Below are 17,187 nucleotides of genomic sequence, written 5' to 3'. Positions count from 1 at the left end.
CAATCCAACTACACCCGCTAACACAAACCCGGGCGTGCAGCATTCATCCCAAGCTTTTGTTGTCACACTACAGCCACAATACCGATATGTCAACGGGTTTAGAGAACTCGCCCCGTCGTCTTTTTGGTCATCGGTCCATCGACATGACGTCACACAGTCGCGTCCCTGACGTCACGTTGCTTACACAGGAAGTTGTCCCCTCAGATGCACTCGAAAAGGACCAGATCGATGTACACCGTCTGCGCCATTTTGGACCAGACAAGAAGTGACGAGAGCGCCAGAAGGCGTGGTCTGTCAGACGGAACTATAGAGCGAATTTGCGAGAAAGAAGATTCAAGATCGGAGCTACACGGCTACACGCTTATTGGTGGAGCCGATCAATCAAGTCAGTGGTACTCTCCGCGGCCGCGCCTACACAGTCGGCATTAGTGGCCAATGATAAAAACCGCTGCAAAACTACACCAATTAAACGTTAGACTGACGATAATGAATAATGAAGTTCCGCAAAAGTCGATTTACCATCACAACATAGTGTGACACGCTAAGAGTCTGGAAATCCCCTCTGAAACTGTAATAAACTCCTATGAGATGATTTTGACGATACAAGGACCATGAGGGGGCGTCTTTTTTTTGTTTTGGCAACTTTAGAGCACTAAATGTATTTGGCTCTATAATCCTAGTAAGGATATAGTACTGTATAATTCGCATACAATGTTCATATTATTACTTCGTACTATTTATATTCCTACTTACAGTTACTTAAGGTTACTTCAGGAACATTTTGCTTTTGCCCGTTTCCAATATGTCGTAGTATAGTTATGTTTCCGGTCACATGGCTTCGCCAGCAGTCGTTTGTTTTCTCACGTGTGTAATGGCAGACTGGTTGAAGCCGATTGGGGTCTCACGTGATTCGAAGCAGCCTATTGCCGAGCGGTATGGGGCAAAACAAATAGGTCGTGCCAGGATCTGTCTACATAGATAGAACTGGGAAGTGTTTTGGTCTTAGATCGCGGAATACGTCCGCAGTCAAAACATTGAACATTTTTGCTTTTGACACTAAGTTAATGTATTTGACACCTAAATATGCTAAAGCAAAGATGACTGTAAAGTCCCGCTCCATAATAGCTCCCAAGCACCTAGTACAGCTAAGAAAATACATCTAAAATATAGACGCCCCCTCTAACTAACCCCTCGTGACCCGACTGTTTTTCCAATTTTTTACTCTTTGTATTTAGTTGTAATTTTTTCCTTTTTCTATTTACTGTAACCACACTATTTATATACTTCTTAATTCTGTACAAGAAGGGCTTTTTTCCGTTTGCATTATTTTTATCATATCACATGGAAAATAACATGGTGAAAAATTGAAGCGCAAAAAGCACTTTTTCTGACTTATTTGAAAAAACTTTAAAAGCTAACGTTAGATTCTATTATTTGTCCTGAGCTTAATAATATCCAATGTTTTTATGGTTTGGTTTTGTTTTTTTGCAGGTTGTTGGGCAATAAGTATAAGTAGCGTATTGCTATTTCATTAGCTGTCAAATACATTCTGCACTATTTTACATTTTTTAAAACATTTTTTTACATGTGTTTAGAACTGGATTGTTCCCCTTATGATGTTGTGGTGACATCACTGCAGTTATTATTTTGTTACATTTTTATTTATTCTTAATTTTTTAAGACTTTATATTTACAGGGCTCCATTGCCATGTATTGCTGTCACAGTACCTGTGAGAGATCTGTCATTTTTACTGTCACTGGTTCCGGCCAGCAGAAGGGTGCCGCCATCTTGGGAAAGGCATGCTGCCTTCCAATATGGTGCATGTGATTGCTTTCTTAGCTCTTTAAAGCAGCAGGGCTCCCCTATATTTGATAGGCATACTGCCTTTCAATATGGCAAATGTGATCACTCCGGAGAGCTAAGGGGTTAAAGCTACCCTGACACAAAAAAAAAAAAAAATGAAAAATAAACTGATACTTGTTCTGAATCAGATTCTTTTTATTAAAATAATTTTGTTTGGATATTTTTCAATGTGTACTAGAAATAGAGCTTCAGATGTTTGCAGATGGGATAATTTTGAAACCCAAATATTAGTATAGAGAAGAGTGATCTAATGATTATACGTAAAGGTGCTTTTCCACCTCGGAGAGCTTATAAAATATCCTCAGGTAACAGCTGCATTATTTACAGATAAGTTAAAAAAAACATTTTCTCCTTAATGCTCCCTGTAACTTAAAACTGTGCTTAAAAGTTTTTAAAATGCTACAGTTGAGTCCTCTCATTCCTTCAAAGCTCTCCTCTATATTTTACATAACATTTACATTACATTACAGCCAATCGCACCTCCCATTTTATGCTTGCGCTTGTGAGACGGCAAAGCTCTACGGATGCTAATACACAGTGAAGGGGAGAGTTATGAGTGACGCGAGCAATGTTGGATAGGTATGAGAGAGTGAGGTGGGATCGGTGGTCGGCAAAAATGGTCCGCCACAAAGAATCCCAGTGTCTGCCAAGGAAGAGGTTTGAGAGCTAGATCTATAGTTTTAACCTCTTCCTTGCATCTTAGACAAGTGCATTTTGCATTGTTCTACCTACAGAAATCATAACTTTTATTGATGACTATTAAAAGTTAAGTTTTAATGGAATTTATTTAATTTCAGGTTGCTAGGATGTCAGTTTAATTGGTGGTTGTATTTACGCTTTTTTCTGTCTCATGCAAGAGCTTTCGTGCAGTCCCTTTTCTCTTTGAACTCCCCTTTTCTGTGTCTTCTTATATGGTTTCTTTTGCTGTATCTCTTTTTTTGCATCTCTTTGTAATGACTTCTGCCTCCCTTTTCTGTGTTTTCCCAAGTCACTCTGCTTTTTTCTATGCACTTTTTGTCTTGCTGAACTCTTTTCCCTTTGATCTCGTTTTTTCTGTCTCTGATTCATGTAGAAAAATAAGGCAGAAAAAAAGAAGACAGCTAGAAAAAAGGGGGAGAAAAGAGAGGCTTGAAAACACAGAAAAAAGGAGGAAGAGAAGTCAGAAAAAGATATAACAAAATAATTTGTACAAGAATCAGGCAGAAAGGGAGACCAAAAGGAAAAGAAACTACAAGAAGGCGGTTGAGTGGTGTTAGGACAGGTTGGGGCTTTACAATAGGGAGTTGTGTGTGACTGTGTGTTGGTAAGTTAATATGGTGACTGGTTATTTTGGTGTGTGTGTGTCTGAGTATGTTAGCGGGTGCGTTAGTGTCTGAGTGGTTATGTTGTCAGTGTCTGGGTATGTTATTGTTGAGTGTCTGGTTGTGTTGTGAGTGATTGGGTGTGTTAGTAGTGTGGGTCTCTGGATGAGTGTGATTGTGTCCGCTAGTGTACTTGTCTGTGTGTCTGCATGTGTTAGTGTTCATTACATGTGTAAATGTGGGTATGTTAGTGTCTGTGTGTTAGTCTTGAATGCCTGGTTGTTGATGTTAGTGTCTGTGCAAGGTGCAACCTTGTTAAAAACCCTGAAGAGTTGAATATGTTGCCTGTCTTTTTTTTTTTTAGGAAACCGACTATTTAACGGCTTAGGATAACAGGGCTTAGAGTATATAGGGTTTTATATTAGCTTTTTACATTTAAGAAATCCCTAACAACAAAATTATATTTTTACTTATTTATTTCATTTTTTATATTTGATTGCATTTTTTTTATTACTCATAGACTAGGGTGACCATATTTTATTTCTGCCATTCAGGGACACCCTATGAAGCACATGAGATTAAAAACACAGGTGTGTATATATATATATATATATATATATATATATATATATATATATATGCATTTTTAACTACATAATATGTACTTATCTCTTTGAAGTAAAGACTGATTGAAATATGATTTCAAAGTAACAGCTGAACTGAACTTAATATTAGATCCTGCTGCCGATATATATATATATATATATATATATATATATATATATATAATCTATATATATATATAAATATTAGACCCTGTTGCCAATTCATTTTCTATTGAAAAAATTGGGCCGTGCTCCACGCTCCCTAGTATGCAATCAAAATATTGGCCACACTGAATCAGACATACAAACCCTGCATTTGCAGGTCTACATAAACAATGTACGGACAGCTTTGCTTCCAACCACTCTTCCTGCACAACAAAATCTGACAAATCTGAATGAAATGATCCACTGTATTTGTTTATTGTAGTACGATTAAGGAACTTAAAATAGTCAATTTTGGCTGACTCAGGACGTTGTTGTCCGTACCCCAAGTATTTGACCTCTACTACCCCCTACCTGTTTGTTTGTTTGACCCGATGGTTATGTCATTTAGGTAGGCACAGGCGATGTCTCTTAACTTCTGGAAGGAGGCAGGGGCATTTTTCATTCTAAAACGCATTACCATAAACAAATGGGATGATGAATGCAAAGTTTAGGGACAGGTTCCTGAGCTTGGGAAATATGACAGTATCCCACGCCAAGGCCTCTGTTGTGCTGACTAACTGGTTAATTTTTAAAATCAACCCAAAATAAAGGGAGCCCAAAGTCTGTTCACTGCTCTCGTGAGAGGAATGGCAGATATCCTGGAACTCAACACTGCGAAATATGTAGGGAGAGACCTTGTGCTTCCATCATAGGAATTAAGGAAGGTAGAAGATGGAAAGTAAGGGGAGATAATATTCTGACAGAACTCATGGGCATTGTGAGAGATTCCTGACCAGAAAAAGGTTTGGGTGATTTGCTTTCAGCTTTCCTGCTAGACAAACACGGTAACACTCGGTGCTGTATATGACGGATAAAAACCCACTTTAGGGAAATGTATATTCTGAGTAAAATAAAAAAAAACATGTGGGTATATGTAAGCGGACGCCTATAACTCACACAGTAATACTAATTGCGCAGCACAGAAAACAACTTAACATGTCTCACTACATATGATATGAATAACATGCAAAACCAATACAGAAAGTGGATGATATCCAGTAGCTTACCTAAAGGGGGCGGTCCACCCCGAGTGCCACTCATCAGGGGTGTGCCGCGACTGTCGCCTAACGCGGGCCTGCAGCTCGCTGCGATGACGCCCGCGCACTGTGTGAGGAAAATCTTTTCCCGCGCAGGGGGAGCAGAAACCTGGGCGGGGAAAGAGTTTCCTCACACAGTGCGCGCGGGCGCCACAGCAGTGAACTGCAGGCCCGCGTTACCCGGCCGTCGGTCCGCATAGACGTCTGAGCGGCGCTAGTGATGATCGGCCGGCCCCCGGACTGCAAAAAAGGTAAGGGGGTGCGAATGAATAATGAATGAAGTGGGTAAGTGTTTAGGGACAGAAATTGGACAGGTAGGCTGTTTGGAAGGGCAGAGGTGGCACAGGCAGGTTGCTTCAGGGGCAAAGGAGGCAAAGCAGCCTGGTTGTGCCACCTCTGCCCCTGAAGCAGCTTGGTCGTGCCACCTCTGCCCCTGAAACAGCCTGTTTAGGGCCAGAAATGGGACAGACAGTTTGCTTAGAGGGGCAGAAATGGGACAGGCAGGCTGTTTCAGGGGCAGAGGTGGCCCGGGCAGGCTGTTTTAGGGGCAGCAGTGTGACAGGCAGGCTGTTTTAGGGGCAGCGGTGACACAGGCAGGGTGTTTTTGGGGCAGCAGTGGCACGGGGAGGCTGCTTCAGGGGCAGAGGTGGCACAACCAGGCTGGTTTAGGGGCAGCTGTGGCATGGGAAGGCTTTTGGGGGGGCAGCGGTGGCACAAGCATGCTGGTTCAGTGTCAGCTGTGGCACAGCCAGGCTGCTTCAGGGGAGCGGTGGCACAGGTAGGCTGCATTAGGGGCAGAAGTGGCACAGGCAGGCTGTTTTAGGGGCAGCGGTGGAACAGGCAGGCTGTTTTAGGGGCAGCGGTGGAACAGGCAGGCAGTTTTAGGGGCAGCGGTGGCACAGGCAGGCTGTTTTAGGGGCAGCGGTGGCATGGGGAAGCTGTTTTAGGGGCAGAGGCCTACCATGTCAAAGTCTGGCTTACCGTATAGTGATAGGGGTTATGCTGCACTGCCGTCAATGTCTGGCTCAGTATATAGTAATGCGAGCTATGCTGTAGAGGACTGCATTGGGAGGCGGGACCCGCCAAAGAACTTGCGGGCGGTTTTTCAGATATTGCGGGCGGGAGCGGGCGGTCAGCCAGCGTACCTGTGGGTCCCAGTAATCCCGCGCAGTCCCGCAAGGCTGCCTTCACGCTGCTCCCTCACAGCGTCACTTCTCTTGTTCTGCCCAGGAACACAGCAGAGTCACGTGATCTCATCTCATCAAATGACTCTGCTCCGTTCCTGCGGGACAAGAAAAGAGACGCGGGAAATCTGCAATTCTGGTAAGGCAGTGAAAGTTTGTATTAACCAGTATGTATGATTGAGGGAATGGATGTTTGTGAATGACTTCTGCTGGGGCTTCTATGATGGGGGAGAGTGGCATACCAGGGGGCATAGTGGCATATTGGGGTGCATAGTGGGTTATCTGGAGATATAAGGCATAACTGGGGGCACAGTGTCGTATCAATGGTTGGAGTGGCATATCATGGGCACAGTGGCATATAAGTGTCTATAAGGCATAACTGGGGGCACAGTGGAATATCAGGGGTTGGAGTGGCATATCAGGGGGTATGTGGCATATCATGGGCACAGTGGCATATAAGGGTCTATAAGGCACTCCAGGGGGCACAGTGCGATATCTGAAGATATAAGGAATAACTGGGGGCACAGTGGCATATCAGGGGTTGGAGTGGCATATCAGGGGATATGTGGCATCTAAGGGTCTATAAGGCACACCAGGGGGCTATAAGGCACTCCAGGGGGCACAGTGGCATGTGTGGGGGGCACAGTGGGATATAAGGGTCTATAAGGCACACCAGGGGGCACAGTGGGATATCTGGAGATATAAGGCATAACTGGGGGCACAGTGGCATATCAGGGGTTGGAGTGGCATATCACGGGGTATGTGGCATCTAAGGGTCTATAAGGCACACCAGGGGGTTATAGGGCACTCCAGGGGGCACAGTGGCATATGTGGAGATATAAGGCATAACTGGGGGCACAGTGGCATAGGGGTTGGAGTGGCATATCAGGGGGTACGTGGCATATCATGGGCACAGTGGCATATCTGGGAGTATAAGGCAAATCTGGGTTGGAGTGGCATATAAGGGTCTATAAGGCACACCAGGGGGCTATAGGGCACTCCAGGGGGCACAGTGGAATATGTGGGGGGCACAGTGAGATATGTGGAGATATAAGGCATAACTGGGGGCACAGTGGCATATCAGGGGTTGGAGTGGCATATCATGGGCACAGTGGCATATAAGGGTCTGTAAGGCATAACGGGGCATGGTGGCATATCAGGGGTTGGAGTGGCATGTCAGGGGGTATGTGGCATATCAAGGGCACAGTGGCATATCTGGGGGGTATAAGGCAAATCTGGGGGGCAGAGTGGCATATAGGAGGATATAAGGGATATCTGGGGTAGAAAGTGGCATATAGGGGAATATAAGGCATATCTGGGGGGTGGAGTGGCATATCTGGGGGTATATGGCATATCTGGGGGGCAGAGTGGCAAGCCTGGGGTCAGATATGCATAACTGGGGGACAGGTTGGCAAATAAGAAAAATAAAAACAAGAAATACATTTTTCTCAATTATACTTTTTATTAAATATGAAAACTTTTTTTAGGTATTAAAACCTAGTTTGAGAAATGCCACTCTGAGATAAAAGTAATGTGTGTGTGCAGAGTGCGACACATGTTAATTTAAATGTTAAGTTTTTTATTCTGATGTTTGTTTTTAACACCCAGTCTGTTCATTAAATGATTTTAGATAAACAAAAATGTGCATATTGTGGGTTTTTTCATCCGATTAATCAAAAAAATAAGCGGCCAACTAATCGATTAAGAAAATAATCGTTAGTTGCAGCCCTAGTGGCAAGTCCTATGCTTCCAATTTGGATGTTGGGCAGATCCTGTGGATACAATCAGGGTGCCAGGGCTGACATGATTCCTCACAAGGAGGTTCTAGCTGGGGGCATCACATAAATCAATATTAAAGGGGTGCTAGGTGGTGGGATAATTATACAAAATGGGGCTAGCTGGGGGCAATACACAAGGGTGTGGGGGCACATAGAACTTTTACATATTACTGACCAGCCTAGATAAAAATGCAGCCCTGCAGTATGGTGGATGTATACCAACTAGTCAGATATACATCCCCCATACTGCAGGGCAGCATTTTATCTGTGTTGGTAGCATCCATTCACAAGGGGGCCAGCTGGGGTCATTACATAAATCAATACTAAGGTGAGGGGCAGGCTGGGGGCGATACATAAGGGGCAAAAACACAAAAGGGGGGGGTGAATGACAAAGCATTTGTATTCAATTCAAACTGTTCAATTCACCCTGTTCTTATGTGCTCACCTACATATTGTTCCTAGAGTCGTCACTGGAGATGGAGTCAACAAATGAAGTTGAAAAGAAGATTAAAACAGGTTTATACAATTCAAAACCAAAGCAAGGCAAGTCTGACATTTGGACAAATTTCTCCATTGTTACTGACAAAAATGGAAAAGAATTGGACCTTGTATGTTGCAACAAATGTGCAAAAGTATTAACATACAACGGGCACAAATCTGGTACCTCTGGGTTGAGGCAACACAGCTGCACCCGTCTCCAAGGTCAAAGTAAGCTATCCTTCAATAACAAAGTACTTCTTCCTGCACATATTAAGCCAGATACTACGGAGAAATGTGTCGCACTTTGCTGTAGAGACATTCGGGCATTTGACGTTGCTGGGAAAGGCTTTGTTCACATAGTTCAACACTTTGTGAATGTAGCTGCTAAATATGGCAAATTTGATGTAAAAGATGCTCTGACTCACCCAACCACTGTATCCAGACATGTCGAGGGTAGAGTACAGGCACTGCAGGCATCTGTGGCAATGGAGATGAAGCCCATCATTGAAACGTATGGTTGTGCCATTACAACAGATATATGGACTGAGGATTACCGTAAAACATCATTCATATCCTGCACCGTTCATTACACCATTGACTTTAGTCTTGTTTCAAGAGTTCTGTTTGCAGCTCCCTTTGAAGGTGGTGTGTCCAAAACAGGAGAGAAGATCAGGAAACTACTGTCCCAGAAACTCCATGCTTTTGGAATAGACACGTCGCTTGTTGGCCGTGTTGTGTTTGTCACTGACCGTGGAGCCAACATTGTTGCTGCCTTGCGTGGATACACCAGGCTGAACTGCAATGCACACATCCTGAACGTCATCCTGTCCAGTGCATTTGCCCCAGACGTGTTGGCCAAGACATCTGAACTGTCTGAATTGTTGACCAATGCAAAAAAAATGGTCAAATATTTCAAACATGCAGGTCTGCAGAACACCTTGAAGAAATCCCTCAAGCAATCCATTGAGACCAGATGGAATTCGAATTATGATATGCTGGATTCCATACTACAACAGTATGAGGAGATCTCCACATTACTGGTAACCAATAACCAGTACGAAAGAATTGCGCAGATCAATGTGAACACTTTGAAAACAGTTTTTTCATTCCTCAAGTTATTCAAGGATGCTAATAATGACCTTGAGTCTGACAACTCCACTCCCGGCGCATCACTTGTGCTGCCGTGGTCCGTCAGACTGATTGAACACTGCCAAGCAGCATCCCTGGATCCCTTACTCTCTGAAGTCGCCGGTGTGTGTGCCTCACGTCTGGAAGAACTGATGGGCACTTGTGACACCCTAGCAAATCCCCTCCACATGATGTACAGGATTGCAACGCTCCTGACTCCTAAAATGAGATTGCCACGAATGCTGTGTCCAGATGCAAGAGACGACGTGGTTAAGTAATATTATGAATGCTTTAAATAGGCTATATAGTTTTGAATATTAGGTTATTTGTAGCCTTGTTCTAAAGTTAACTATTCATATTTGTGAAAAAGTCTATAGTATAGCCTATGATAAAAAATGGACCTAACTAACTTTACAAATTTTGAAAATAAATTTATAAGATAAAACAATAATAAAACTATAATAATAATAATAAAATTAGTTTTTAAGAGTTTTAATTAAAACAATCCAATCCAACAAAGGTGCAACGGAAATTATCCAGAAGATGGGATTTGACCTACCGGCCACAGCACAGAGTGAGCCACCACCAGCCAAAAAGAAAAGCTCTGATCGATTCACAGACTGCAGTTCAGCACCAAAGCCTGTTGATGCTGAAATAGCTGAATATCTCAGCACCCGACTCTCGGACAAGCCAGACCCAGACAGTGTCCTTGAATAAAACTAGCACGTTTTATTTTGAGTATTCCTGCATCTAGTGCCCCTTCAGAGAGGGCATTTAGTGTGTGTGGGCGCATTTTGGAAGAGAGACGCACAAGCCTGGGACCGCAAGCAGTCAGTAACATTCTCTTCCTCCACAGCAATCTTAAGTAGGCCAAAGGATTCATTAGTTTCATTCCTTTGTTATGTTTGTTCCATTTATTTATACCATTCATATATTGCATTTCTGAGGCCTTAATTTGAGTTTTAAAGTAATATATTTATTGTGCCTCCTTAGTCAATATTTATTTTTCCCTTTTATTGGTATTTATCAGATAAGTTTCTTATTACCACGTTATTTAAGATTTTGTACACACCACCGATTATAGGTGGAAGTTATTACGCATATTTTGAATATGTTTTTGCATGCTCTGCTGCAAACTAACATGTTGTGATGTTTTGTGGCCTAGCAAAAGTTTTATTAAGATAATAAAAAATATGTGTCTGGTGCTTTACTTTAGCTTGACACGAACGTGTTTATTCTATGGTCCGTTTAATGGAATGCAATGTTTTATGTGTGGTATTCTGAAAGTTTAGCATAGCCCTCACATTTGTGTAAATTCTACACTATCTCTAAAAGCTGTGACAGAATGTTTGCGGGAGCGGGCGGGATTGGACACATATGTTGCGGGAGCGGGCGGGAGTGGACAAAAAATCAGCGGGAGCGGACAAAAAATCAGCGGGAGCGGGCAGGATTGGGCAAAAAATCAGCGGGAGCGGGATTAAAAAAGCAGTCCCGCGCAGGGCTCTACTATGCTGTACTATATCTGTTCAGTAAATGTTACTTAATTAAATTTAATAATTCGTTTTTCAGATTTCTAGTTTTTTCCAGTTGACATACATTTTACATTTTGTGAAATAGATATTGTTGCCAACATTAATTTTTTTTGTGTGTGTGTGGGGTGCCAAATACTCTACGTATGTGGATCTGTGTTCTTATTTAGAGCGTACAATTAACATTGACAAAAAAACAGTACAGAACCATATAATAGATTGTGGTTGTAATGAAATAGCTGTGGATTCAACTCTTGCCTTTAGGGGGAGCCGTTCCCTGTTTTTATGGGTTGTGAAGTTCACTTCCTCTTTGTTTAGGTCACCCTCAAGGGTAGAGTAGATACTCAAAAGAATAAAAAATAATAAAATAGCGTAACACTGTACAGTATAATTAATAATAGTGTTGTGGTAGATAAAATATAAATCGGACTTTAAGGGGAGCCATGACCTGCTCTCAAAGGATATAGTGCTCAATCGTCCCTTGTCCTATTGACTCTTTGAGGTCTCTCAGGTGTAGTATATTTTTCCAGTAAATGTTGAATCAATGTTATTGCAAATTAAACTGTGGTTAAAACCTATTTATTCCTCAAAAATAATAAAAAATAATAAAATCCATAAGTAAATAAAATTAACCTAATAATAAGAAAAAGGGGGGGACCTCCTGCCACTCCACTCCAGCTGCTCATCAGGTACTGTCAGAACGCCGGGACCATGAAGTAGAAAGGGACTCACTCCAATAAAACCAGGTCGACAAGTGCCGCTCAATTCTATCAGTAGCTGAGTGCATCAGCTCTTCAAGTATGCGTGTACGTTCCACCCGTTGGACCCATTCGTCCAGGGTCGGGGGCTCCGGATCGCCCCAATGTAGGGGGATCAACGCCTTGACAGCAGTCACCAAATGACGCGTCACAGAGGATTTGTACCATGCGTATGAGAAGGTCATATGTTGTAGCAAGAAAAACTCACGCTTTAGGGGGATAGGCTTATCAGTAAAGTTCAGAATGCATGAGTGTATGGCCTTCCAGTATGGGACTATTCACGGGCAGGACCACCACAAATGAATCAAAGAGCCTGGTGAGGTGCCACATCGCCAGCATGCGTCTGCAACTGAGGGGTCGTAGCGTGCAACCACCGCTGGGGGCCGATACCACAACGCCAGCAATTTATAGGCCATTTCTTTATCCCTGTTGCTTATAGAACAACGGTGCGTCAAGATACAGATCTTCCTCCATTGTGCACCTGTAAAGGATAACTGTAAAGAAGCCTCCCGCCTACCCATGAAAACCGGGGTAACAGTGTTTAAGACAGATAACAGCAGTCCGTATAGTAAAGACACACCATGGGGCGGGAGCATGGAAGAAACGCATATGGCCTCAAAAGTCGTAAGGTCCCGCAGGATATGGTGCCGCCTATGGAATGAGCGGAAGAAGGCGGAGAGTTGAGCATAATGGAACCTGTCAAGGAAAGTGGCCCGTCTCCCCTCTAACAAGTCCTCCAAAGGACGGAGGCCATCAGCCGTCAGAAAGGTACGAAGGGTCCGATCGCCCCTCGACATTGCAACAGGAAAGAGGTCAACTCCCTGCCCTGGGGGAAAATCGGGATTATCACGAACCGGGGTGAGTGGGGAAGGCACCGTGGATAAGGTTGTGGTCCGTAATAAAGAATGCCAAACCCTGAGCGTAGCATAAATGAAAGGGTGGGGGGAGGCGTGATGTTTAGCCGTGTTCACAGCTGGCCAGGGCAGGGCCCTCACGGAAAAACCAAGTAAATCACTTTCAACTCCAACCCATTGCTTCTACAAAGGACAGTGCATCCATTCCACTACCCGTAACAGGTGGCAAGCCCTGTAATACGTGTGGGGACATGGGAGCACCAGGCCCCCTTGAGATTTGGGAAGAATCAGGGTGCTGAACTTTATACGTGGGGTGCGACGTCCCCAAATAAAGCGAAGAAGAGCTGAGCGAACCAATGTGAAAAAGGAATGAGGGACATGGATAGGGAGCGTCTGAAAAAAGGTAAAGTAGCCGGCGCATAACGTTCATCTTTACGGTATTAATTTTACCGAGCCAAGAGACCTTGAGACCCGACCAGGTGGTGTATTTTGTAGTGTTTATATTATGAATACGATGGCTAAAATACCTCATTATAAGTAAATGGATATGGATTTAAAATGATTTAGTTATCATGGGTTAATGCATTTGAAACTGTTCATCTGATTATAAAGCATAATTGATTATTTCAAAGAAATGTGTGACTATAAATTTCAGATATCACCATTAGTGCCTGTTATTCATAGGTTAATTCTTAAGACATTGAATAAAGAGAGAGTTTTTAAATGGTATGCTCACTTCATTTCTATCTGAAATATCCTGATAGACACCACAAGAGTTCTTACATCTGGCCTTACGTTTTCCCCTACAGCCAAACTGGATCATTTTTTTGTTTTTGTTGACTTACATAGGTTTACTAGGGAACTCTGTCTAAAAAACAATTCATAACAAAACAGACCGAGTCTATGACATATAATCAAGAAGAAATATAAATATACACACACACTTCTCTCAAGCAAATATCCACCTTCTTCCCACATACATAAATATCAGGAGCAATGGACATTTTCAATGGTAGCAATAGATGAGATAGAGAAAACACAGAAGATAAAACATGCTTATAGTTTTAGTAAAATAAAGAACAAGCATTAAAGGACACACAAAATGATGAAACTATTGTTATCAAGCCAGCAGATTAGGAGGGGGGGTAGTCATCGTCTTCAGTGAAGAGTACCACAAAGGAGCCTTGAAGCTACATAATGATGTGAACGCTTATGAGGTCCTGAATTAGGACCCATTAGTAGATTTTTGGATAATGGTCTGGAATTAGCAATACTTACAAGGAGAGAATATGGCTTACTACAGGGCTCGACAAATCCCAGATGCCAGGTCGCCATGGCGACTCAGAATTTTGTCCTGGCGCCTAGGAGTTTGTCAGCCACTTACATCCACCAAAAAATGCCCCCGTGTGGGGGCGCTGCTGCCTGCCCAGCAGTCTGGGGTAAGTATTTGGTGTCGCTGGATGCCTCCTGATCGAGGCATTCCAGCGACACCATTGAAGTTTAGGAGGTGATCGTTGATCGCCTCCTAAACGCTTTTAAAACGGGCGTCCGCCGCCATACAATGTATGGCTGATGTTGACGCCCCGGGGAGGGGCCAGAGATGGCCCATCATGCTGATCTCGGTGTTGCTGAATGCCTCGACATCGTTGATCACTTTCTAAGCTTGTTTAAGTCTGATGACGTGTCAGGCACGTCATAGGTCGTTAAGTGACCGTTTTGGATGACGTGCCTGACCCGGCAATGGACGTTAAGGGGTTAAAAGACACGATATGGCAAACAGAGTACATTTTGGTCACAAGTAACTAAAGCTCCTTTTAGGCTATAACAGAACACTCAAGAGCAAGGGTGTCCAACCTGCGGCCCTTCAGCTGCTGCAGGACTACATCTCCCATAATGCTCTTTCAGCTAAGTGGCTGGCAGAGGAGCATGGGAGATGTAGTCCTTCAGCAGCTGAATGGCTGCAGGTTGGACACCCTTGCTCTAGAGGATGCAGACCATTTTAACCAAGAAGGGGTCTCTTAACGTCCATTGACGGGTCAGACACGTCACGCAAAAACGGTCAGGTGACGACTTAATCAAGTCAAAATTTAATCAAGTCCATAGACCATAAAATCAAAACAAGAGGTACATAAACAGGCACAAGGTAGAAACACAGGCTAGACACTTAACGCGTTTCGCACAAGGAAGTGCTTAATCATAAGCCTCAGGCTGCTTATGATTAAGCACTTCCTCATGTGAAACGCGTTAAGGGTCTAGCATTAACGGAACACTTTGTTCCATTATTTTTTTCTTTGCTTATTATCGTTCATTTGCTTCTTAAAGGGGAACTCCCACCAAAAGGTTAAAACCTTGTACTGTTGTCCTTTGGTTGTACATAGAATGTATATGTATTTATTTGAAAATGTCCTAGAAATAGTACTCTCACAATACTTTGATTTATAAAAAAGTGAATTACTGCGACCTGCTAACCATTTGGAGATCGGAATACATCATTGAATTGCATCATACATGATGCAGTTTGCGACATAAACATGTGCTACATATAGGCAAGTGTTACATGCCACCATTTTCACATTTTGCGGTCTTTTTTTCTCAGAAGCAGTTTGCTGGTTTTTCTTGTGCAACCCACAGCAGGTGGCACCCTGTTGCAATTTGCTCTTTCAGCTTTTTTTTGTTGTCCAGCATTCTGAAAAGAAAAGGAAAGCTGGAGAATCAGCACTTGCAATGAAAATACACTTCCCCTCCCAATGAGATATGGAGGAGGGTTTTTTTATAGATTAAATTGGAATTACAGGCAATTTCCAGATATTTGGTTAGTCTGGAATAATTTGACTACACCCTGAACTAGAAAAGCCATAACCAGCTCCCCTCTACTCAAATAACGAGACATATGATACAAGTTCCTATCTTTGACCTTTAAGTGCCTTATTGGAGCATCAGTTTCTTCCCCGATTCATAGAATCCGTCCGCAGAGTCCTTGCTGCCAATGTCGCCTCATGCTTGTGATTTCAACATCCAACTTTACTTACCTTATAATTTAGTATCATTTGTATCGGTTTATGAATGCGTACGCTGTTCTGCGTAATTAGTCTCATGAATTTTTTGTATTTTTCTAAACCCAAAAAAAATACACTTCCCCATTTCATCCATTTGTTGTGTAGTATAAGGCCGGGTTTTAATTGTACAGATGTTTCAGTCCTAGACATAATGGGAGTGAGGATTTTTTCTGTCTGCTTTTGAGTTTATTATAGTTGGTGGGTTTTATTAACCCATAAACTGTTGTTCATAGGAGTTTCTTAGCTGAACTTTTGAATACTGAGGGATGGTTACAGGAAGCCACCAATTTATTTGCCAGCAATGCTGGAGAAAGATAAAGTGAGAGTGAGTGACATAAAATCACACTTAAAAAAAAAACCAAAAAAACTTCATCCTTTATTCAGGAAACAGAATTATGGTGAGAGAAGACCAAACTGAGAAAATATTTGAAAAATAAAAAAATCCTTTGACTAGTGATTCCTTTCAAAGTGGGACAATATACCATTGCAGTGTTCCTTTAAATTGTGTCACAATTAGAGACGGAAACGTAGTAGACTACTACGTTCCAAATGGATAATTTATACCCTGATTTTGAACAGAAATTAAAAAGCAATCTAGATAAATTTAAAGTCAAGTTAAGGTTTGAAAATATTGTACATTTCAAAGAGATAAAAATGACTTTAGTACCATTCAAATCTTTTGCAGAGGCAGAAAGTTTAATAGAGTTAATCCCACAAATGTTGCCAAGTATGACTGAACAATCAGGTGACGCTTATCATTCTGTCACGAATACTTCCTCAAATGAGGAAAGGCATGTTCTTCCACCCGCACTAAAAGGGTTTATTTTTTTAGACCTACTCTCAGAAACAGGGTAATCTGGGGTACAAAGGAGCGAAATTTCTATACCCAGAAGGTGGAAATAAATCATTAACCCCTTAAGGACCAGGCTGTGTTTTACCTTTTCTACCCTTTGGGACTGTGGCTGTTTTAACACTTTTGCGGTGCTCATTTAGTGAACCCACACAAGTTATACATTGTTTTTTTCAGGACAAGAAAGGCTTTTTGATCATATTATCTAATTTCTTATTAAAAAAAAAATATGAAAAATGTAAAAAAAAAACAAACTTCATTTTTGTTTTTTTCTGCAAGTTATTGGGCAATTAGTACAATTAAAACAATTTTTTTTCCTAAATCTGGTCATTCTGCCCCATGTGCTATTTCAGGTATCTTAGAAGCTGGCCAATGCAATCTACCCCCTCAAACCATATAATTTTGAAAACTAGACACCCCAGGGTATGTCAAATGGTAGTATTTAACCCTTTCCATGCATGAGATTCTACCACCAGCCTTTGCCAAAGTTTGTGATGGTATTTTTTTCACACAAATTGTACTTCATGTATAAGTTTGTAGCTCGAGGTATATCACTATA

Source organism: Sceloporus occidentalis, unplaced genomic scaffold (assembly GCF_023333645.1).
Source record: "Sceloporus occidentalis isolate IW3139 unplaced genomic scaffold, rSceOcc1.0.p SCAF_30, whole genome shotgun sequence".
Classification (NCBI taxonomy): Eukaryota; Metazoa; Chordata; class Lepidosauria; order Squamata; family Phrynosomatidae; genus Sceloporus; species Sceloporus occidentalis.
This window is presented reverse-complemented; position numbering follows the sequence as displayed.